General features: G+C 31.3%; 1 pseudogene; it reads left to right on the top strand.

The window, feature by feature from the left end:
* The first annotated feature begins 6,037 nt into the window (after positions 1-6,037).
* On the top strand, positions 6,038-8,669 carry LOC120125522 (annotated as a pseudogene).
* Positions 8,670-9,433: the final 764 nt, after the last annotated feature.

Here is a 9,433-nt window from a genome sequence, read left to right as displayed (position 1 = left end):
ACGTGATAGTTAAATAAATTTATATAATAAAATATTTGTTTTTCATTATTTATATATTTTATTAATTCTAATTCTAATTTAATAAATTTAATCATTCAATCAAATAATAACATATATTACCATTTGAATAAAATAAATAAACATGAATTCTAGTGGCCTCGGTGGTAAAAGAATTTTTATTATTTTTTAAGGTACTGGGTTCGAGCACCAAGAATTCCATGAGTACGAGCATGAATTATCTTTGAACATATATAAATTCATATATTAGGTTTGAATCATCTTAGATCTATTTTTGTTTTAAAAAATTTATTGTATTAACTACAATTTATATATATATATATATATATATATATATATATATTATCCATTATAAATCAAATATTAAACTTGATTTGATGGTTAAAATACTTATATTTCCCACAAGTCACAACTTTAAGTTCTCTTTTCATCTAGTTTTCAGTAACAAATATACTTTAACACATATATAAAAAATTCTCAATTTTAAATCAATTATTGGTCTTAATTCATAATTATGTATAATCTTAAAATTGTCAAACACATAAGATTAAGCCCATCTTTCTTTTCTATTTTACTTATTTTCCTCCAATTAAATAATAATACGTGTAAATCAAGTTCACTTTATTTATAATATTTCTGTAATTAATAATTTATAAGAGTATAATTTTATAAATGTGGTGATTTTGTTACATGCGTTATTTTAATTGTCAAATTGTTATTACAAACCTAAATACATAAAAAATATGAATAAAATATTGTTAATTGAAAGAAATGAATTAGAAATCAGCTTCAAGTGTAACCAAGCCGCTGATCTCTCTCATAATTGACTCTGGGACAATAATGGATATTCCATTGTCTAAATAGTGTAATAAGCCAATTAGCCCTCTTCTACCTCTCTCTGGCCAGTCAGTTACACCTAGTAAGTACCATTTCTTTTAATTGTTCGCTAATCATTTCCTTCTAATGCATTATTATTATTATTATTATATTATTATTATTATTATTATTATTATTATTATTATTATTATTATTATTATTATTATTATTATTATTTCGCTGACCAAGTTGCCCTTCCTTAATTATTCCTTACATAATTTTGTTATTCACACAAATATTCAAATAGACCTGCAAGTCGTATAGATGATGATATTATTTTCTTCCTAATTATGTTAATATTTGTTATTTGATCCAAAACGTTCTAAAGAATTATGGCGGATGTCGAAACACTTAGGATCAAAATACAATTTTTTTTACATCTAATACGCATAAAAATATACTTCTTCTAGTAGTTTTTTTATTAAAATAAAGTTTTTGTTTATTAAAGTTTCATTTGTAATTAAGTAATTGATTTTATAAATAAACATAAATATTATCGTTTAAGGAGTGTGATACAACAAAATGATTTGCGATGTTACAGATAATATTTTGTTACTTTCGATATCTAGTGAATTTTCTCATTTATTTATATTTATTTTCAATTTAAATTTTTCATGTAAATATGTATATTCATGTTTTACGATTTATTCTTTTATCTACTGAATATTCATAATAATGTGTGTTTTTACTCTAGATATTTTCATGTAAGTTGCTATCTTGAATGTTGGCACGTAATCTATAAATTAATCACCAGGAAAAAGTTCGATGAATGACATTTGATCAAGGGCTAATTTAATATTTTTTAAAGTGTTTGTTATAATGTGATTTTGAGAATATAATGATCATTTTAGACATATTGTTATAAGTTGATATATATTATATTTAATTTTTAATATTATAATATATGAAACATGTCAATTTAAATTATAATCATAATATAAAACATGTTTTCATATTAAAAATAATAAATTCGTTATGACTATACTTATTTCATGAAAATATATAAATTTTAAATATTTTTTATCTAAAATTTTGATACGACGAGATATAAAATTTTTAAACCTATGAATAATTTATTAACCATAGAATTACTCTCGATAAAATTAGAAGTTGTAAAAGTTAAAAATAAATACATTATAACAAAAAAAAGATTAGAGTTGTAATTTTAACTTGAAAACATAATTTTCAAACGTCTTTAAATTTAAAAATATTTTTCAAACAAAATTTTTATCCAAAAAAATTATATTTAACATTACTTTCACACCAAAAATAATTTTAACCCAAGAATACTTTCCAAAATTAATGACTAAACAAAGCCTAAGACTCTAATCCCATCGTTTTTATATACCAATTTAAATTTGTTTTATTGTTTCAATCATTGGGATCAATGGGATGGGCTACATAAGGCATTGCAATAAGACACGTGGGTTTTTCTTTCCAAACTTTTTCCCTCCAACAAATCATTAATTAATTAATTTTATCTATATTAATAAATAACAATTATTGAAAATAACTATATATATTTTTGAAATAGTTTAGGATGGTTATAAAATAATATTTATTTAAATTTTTTTAACTAATTGAAAAAGTATATGTGTCATGTACCCTGCAAACGTAACTGTTCGAATCAAGACCTCTAAAAAAGTAATATTCCTTTTTATTAAATAAACAATTTGATGAGTTCAAAAAATAACTATTAATTTAAATTCATTTAAAAACATTTTTTTCAAATCAATTTAATAACAAAGTATGTTAGTTAATGAGATAAAACTTAGTTAAAGAAATTGTCTTAATGAAAATTAGTGTTGCTGTTATAACTAACATTAAAAAAGAGGACATGTTCAATAATTTCACGTCAAATTAAAATTTACTGACAGTGATATAGGAGATTTGCGAAAAAGCACCCCACGACTTGGAGAATCTTGAAGCACATGGTTGAAAAATGAGAGCACGTCCACTTGGGTGGTGTCACCGGAAAGGTAAGGAAGGCAAGGAACAACTCTAATTCATTTAAAAACATTATAATTAATATAAAGATTAAATAATTGATGAGTGTAAAAGATATTTATATTATTTTAAAATATTAATTAGAGTTCAAGAATACTTTTATATGTTATAATAATAAAATATTTGTTTATTAAGCTAAAGGGGATTACAAAATAGTATATGTTCTGAGATCTCTTAACCATTTGACAATGAACGTACAATCACCCTTGTAATTACTGGTGCTCGAACCTATAACCACTAGGAACAACAAAAATTTCATTAACCATTGAGATAAGTTAGTTCATGTGTATGTTATAATAATAATAATATCAACTAAATTAAAATATTTTATATTTTCTTGAATAGAAATTAAAGTATTTTATAAAATTAAGTATGCGCAAGATGCTATATGAACTTATATATTTTTTATATTTAATATCGATTATGCATTTTGAAAAAATAAAATAATTTAATTACATAAGAAAATATCGATTTCAACAAAAATAAAACATTTATTGATTTTATAAACAAAATTATCATCCTTATTATAGATAGACGTTTTACACGAGTTTAAAACTTTAAATAAAAGCCAAAATTAGAATTTAAGAAAGATTAAATTTGGTCCCTCATTTTTTTATTCGATATTACCATATATCGGGTTTTTTAAAAACCCTAATTCCATTTATTTTCTTCCATCACGTATGGCTAAAATTATCAGAACAATAAAACCTAATTATATCTCACCTACAAAACTCCTTTATTATTATTATTCTTCTCCCTTGTTTTAGATAGCTTCGCCTTTGTTGAAAACTAGGGTTTTCTCTAAAGGTGAATATTCATTCGTTGAAATTCAAATTTTCACGAAATATTTTTCTTCAAGGAAAGTATGGATTTCAAATATAAAATTCTGTGAGTACCTTAACTTTTTTTAATTTTCTTTTTTGTTTGTGTAAACAATTATATATTTTCAATTAAAAAAAATATGAAAATGGCTGGTTTGGTGTGTTTATATCTTAATTTTGCTGGGAAATATTGCGATTTGCATGAAATATGTTTTTGGCGTTATTTCTTATAAACTGATTTGCTTTGTTAATATATATATTATTTAAATTATCTTAATCTCCTTTCCTCGCCAAATTTTACTATTTAAACGATGGAGAAAAGGGGAAGTAAAATATGAGCCAAATGAATTAATATATATATATATATAATAAATATTAACAACCGGTGGATAAAATAAAAAGATAAATAATATACAAAATTAAGTTATAAATAAAAATATAAAAATTCGTTTTGCGAATTCAGTTTCATTTTATTTACTTAGAAAAAAAATCAATTGTATCAATTATTAAAACAATTTTGAACCAGGTATATCGTTTAAAATATTTTTTTCTAGTGAATGACTGAAGAATATAATGTTTTGAACTAGGTATTGAAATATGTCATCGAAGTTCAAAATACTCCATAATCGACCAATCGATAAATGGAAGGTTGTGGAGTTAAAAGAAGAACTCAAGCGACGGCGTTTGACAACTCGTGGCTTGAAAAAGGATTTGGTAAAACGCTTAGACGCAGCAGTTAGAACCGAAAGAGCAGAAGTTGCAAATGAAGCAGATGGTGGTTTTCATAATGATATTTCTGAGCCTGTAGTTGAAAAAGAATCTGAAAAAGCAACACCAACTGTTGTCGAGAAAGTGAAAGAAGTAGTGGATCACGATGGGTTGAAGCTTAAGGGTGATAATACTGATTGTGCAGCTGCTTCGGGTCATGGTGTAGTTGAAGAAAGGGACGAATTGGTGGAACGAGAACATTTGCAGAGCTCGAAACTAGATGAGGATGTGAATTCTAACATGCAAATGAAGTGTCAAGACCCAAAGCTTGATGAGGGAGATGAGAAGAATGATTCTGGTTCTACAAATTCTATGTCAATTACTGAAAAGACTGGACAAAATGATAATATAATTGACGATAATGTCAAAATAAGCCTAGATGTTGTTATGCCGGAGACAGTGAAACCGTGTTCATCCAATGGTTCAGGTCAAGTAGTTGCTGAAGAAAGTGACATGTTGGTGGAAGATGAGCTTGATATTCAGGCCACTGAAGTTAAAACTGTGATACCTGAGATGCCATTGATTGGACAGAATTGCATATCTCGAAACTAGAAGAGAATGTGAATTCTAACATGCTAATGGAGTATCAAGATCCAGTGCCGCGAGTTAAGAATGAGGGTCCCAAGGTTCAGTTGGAGAATGAGGATGACATGCATCTCTTCTGCTTTGAACAATCAGGTATCTGAAATCAGCCCTGTTTCAGGGTTTCAAGTGAAATCTGATCTTATGTCAATTGCTGAAAAGACTGAAGTAAAGGATAATATAGTTGATGATAATGTCAAGTCAGAGATGGTGGAACCATATTCATCCACTGGTTCAGGTCACGGAGTTGTTGAAGAAAGAGACATGTTGGTGGAAGATGAGCCTGTTATTCATGCTACTGAAGTTAAAACTATGATACCGCAGGTACCATTGATGCAAAGCTCGAAACATGAAGAGAATGTGAATTCCAACATGCAAATGGAGTGTCAATATCCAATGCCCCGAGTTGAGAATGAGGGTCCCAAGGTTCAGTTGGAGGATGAGGATGAGATGCATGACTCTTCTGCTTTGAACAATCTGGTATATGAAATCAACCCTATTTGAGGATTTAAAGTGAAATCTGATTCTATTTCTACTGGTCCTATGTCGTGTAATGAAAAGACTGAACTAAAGGATAAAGTTGAATTTCATGGAGTTGTTGAAGGAAGGGCCATGTTGGTGAAAGATGAGCCAGTTATTCAAACCACTGTAGTTGAAACTATGATACCTGAGGTGCCATTGATTGGACAGCATTGGCATAGCTCGAAACAAGATGAGAATGTGAGTTCCAACATGCAAATGGAGTGTCAAGATCCAATGCCTCGAGTTGAGAATGAGGGTCCCAAGGCTCAGTTGGAGAATGAGGATGACATGCGTGGTTCTTCTGCTTTGAACAATCAAGTATCTGAAATTAGCCCTGTTTCAGGGTTCCAAGTGAAATCTGATTGTATTTCTACTGGTCCTATGCTAAATACTGAATAGACAGCACTAAGGATAATATAGTTGATGATAATGTTAAGTCGGATATGGTGGAACCATGTTCATCCAATGGTTCAGGTCATGGGGTTGTTGAAGTAAGGGACGTGTTGATGGAAGATGAGCCTGTTATTCAAGCCATTGAAGTTGAAACTATGATACCCAAGGTGCCATTGATTGGACAGAATTTGCGGATCTCGAAACTACTAGAACGTGTGAATTCCAACATGCAAATGGAAGGTCAAGATCCAATGCCCCAAGTTGAGAATGAGGGTCCCAAGGTTCAGTTGGAGAATGAGGAGGACATGTATGGCTCTTCTGCTATGAACAATCAGGTATCAGAAATCAACCCCATTTCAGGGTTTCAAGTGAAATCTGATTCTATTTCTGCTGATCCTATGCCAATTACTGAAAAGTCTGTATTGAAGGCTAAGATAGTTAATAATAATGTTAAGTCGGAGATGGCGGAACCATATTCATTCAATGGTTCAGGTCATGGAGGATTGAAGAAAGGGACATGTTGGTAGAAGATGAGCCTGTTATTCAGGCCATTGAAGTTAAAACTATGATACCCGAGGTACCATTGATTGGACAACATTTGCAGATCTCGAAACAAGAAAAGAATGTGAATTCCAACATGCTAATGGAGAGTCAAGATCGAAAGCTTGAGGTGAAGAGTGATGATCCCATGGCTCAGCAAGAGAATGAGGATCATAAGGATGACATGCATGAAAAAGTTAAAGATGTAGTGGATCATGGTTGTACTGAGATAGTGAGATTGAGAAGGGGAGTGCGTTGAAGTTTAAAGATGATATTAGTGATTGTGAGGCTGCATCAGGTGATGGTGTAGTTGATGAAAGTGACACCAGTCGGAGAACATCTGCAGAGCTTGAAACAAGGAGAAAATGTACATTCTAACACCAAATGGTGTGTCAAGATGGAAATCCCCAAGTGGTGACGGAGGTACCACTGGTTGAAGAACATTTGTAGAGCTCAAACGAGAAGAAAATGTGAATTCTAACAACCAAATGGAGTTCAAGATGGAAAGTCCCGAGTGGAGAATGGGGGTCCAAAGGTAGAGGTGGAGACTGATGATTCCAAGGCTCAGCTGGAGAATGGGGATGGCATGCATGACTCTTCTTCTTTAAACAATCAGGTGCCTGAGATCAACCCTGTTTCAGGGTTTCAAGTAAAGCCTGATTCTATTTCTAATGATTCTATGTCCATTAATGAAAAGATCGAACTAAAGGATAATATAGTTGATGAAAATGTCAAACTAAGCCAAGATGTTAAACTGGAGATGGTCGAACCATGTTCATCTAGCAATGTTGTCCCAATAATGGTCAATCACAACAATGGATGATTATGGACAACCGCTTAGGAACAAGGCATCCATTGATGAGATAGATGAAAACAATGATACAATTTCACACTGAGCAACAAAGGTGACAGTGAAGAGATGGGGTACCCCGGAAAAAATAAATTTGGATAGAAGTTCTAGTGATGACTCTATGGAGAAGGATTTGCCTGAAACCATGCAAATAGAAGAAGATAGTGCGGAAAACAAAGCACTTATTATCAAGGAGCTGGAAAGTCATGTTGTTGTTGCAGGAGATGGTTCATCAACAGAAAAAAGTGACTTCTTTGTGGAGAATAAGAGCCATTCTTCTTGTCCTGGTGTGAAAAGAAAGATTCAAGGTAAGTGATAATGGATTGTAATTGTAACCTTTTTCATGAATGGGGCAATTCTCACAATATTAGTTTGTCTTTGGAGATGAAGAAGCTATTGAGAACAATGAGCCTGCAAAGAGGCACAAATGCAACTCTGATTATTTACAAGTCCCAGAGCAGCAAGCCACTAATCTTACACCAACTCAATCCAACTTATCTTCGTCAGACTCCGCCGATAGCGAAGATACGCCCACGCCCAAGGAACGAGATGGTAAATTCTCGATTCTCAATCAGATATAAAAGAGAACACAGGTCAAATTCTATATATATGCTCCTCAAAAACACATGTGCATGGAATCTTTTCTATCAGTTGTTTTGTTAACATGAAAAGGATTTTTGTAGTTCCACCTTCACAAGAACCTCCAACATCTTCCCTGAGAGTTGATAATTTCGTTCGTCCTTTTACCTTGAAAGCTGTGGAACAACTTCTAGGCAAAAGTGGGACTGTTACAAGCTTCTGGATGGACCACATTAAGACTCATTGTTATGTTACCGTAAGACATGAAATGCTTTGTTTCCAACTCCTGTAACCTTTTGTTTTTGGCATTTGTGACGTCACCATTTTTCATGCAGTATTCATCTGTGGAAGAAGCAATCGAGACACGTAATGCCCTTTATAACCTGCAATGGCCAACCAATGGTGGACGTCTATTGGTGGCTCAATTTGTGGATCCTCATGAAGTTAAAACTCTCACTTCTCTGCCCCAACCCTCAGGTCATCAACAGGTTTGGCCGCCTTCGGAGAAACGACTTCCCGTTCCACTGCTGTCACCGCCTTCGGAGGGACTGGATTCTCCTATGGTCACACTAGATGATCTATTTTGGAAAACCAAAGCAACTCCTAAGATCTACTATTTGCCTCTTTCGGAAGAACAAGTAGCTGCAAAGCAAGCCACATGTGAGAGAAACAACAAGAACTGGTGACAGGCTATAAGTTTATCCATGGTTGCTTCTCGGATTCTTTCTGATTATTGGTCTGTTTGTTTAAGGTAATGGCCTCTTTGTAGTTTATACTGTTGTGTTGTGTAATGTTTGTATTATATTGGTCCGTAGTTTATGCTATGTTACGTGACTAGTGACTACATACGCATGGTATTTATACATAACCAGATTTAAATTTGTTACTACAAACAGTTCTTCAACTTCATCTTTGTGTTTGGTATGAAGGAAAATAATCATTTTTTTAGGGAATTTAATTGGTTGGGAGAATTATACACACATTTAGTATGATAAAATGTATTGTTTTTAATTAAAAAAAATAAGGTGAACATTTAATTAAATCGATTAAAAACATTTAGTCAATTCAATAAATCTTATTTATTTTTCTAGTATAATTTAAAAATTTATAATCGAGTAAAGTCGAAACTAACAATGTGACTAAAATTTCAAACTAAAGTAATATATTTGAAGATACTTTCGAACTGTAAATAAGATAAAATTAAAAATCAAGATACCTTGATATAATTTGATTTGATAACTTAATAGTTTAACGCTTTGAAATTATCATTTTAAAAGATAAAATATATTTTATAATGTTTTTCTATTTTTTCTAATGTTTGTTGAGATGGAGACATTTGTATGTTTACGAAGTTAACAGAGAACTGCTGCAGGAAACGGAAAAGTAGGGTGCTGCTTTGGCCGGCAAGCATAAAAGATCACTGTGATCCTGTAGGGAATTGAAAGTTGTGGTTCTTGACTCTTTTTTCTTATAAACA

The sequence above is a fragment of the Hibiscus syriacus genome, unplaced genomic scaffold (assembly GCF_006381635.1).
Source record: "Hibiscus syriacus cultivar Baekdansim isolate YM2019G1 unplaced genomic scaffold, ASM638163v2 tig00110432_pilon, whole genome shotgun sequence".
Classification (NCBI taxonomy): domain Eukaryota; kingdom Viridiplantae; phylum Streptophyta; class Magnoliopsida; order Malvales; family Malvaceae; genus Hibiscus; species Hibiscus syriacus.
The sequence above is the reverse complement of the archived record's forward strand: the minus strand, read 5'-3'. Positions and strand labels throughout refer to the sequence as shown.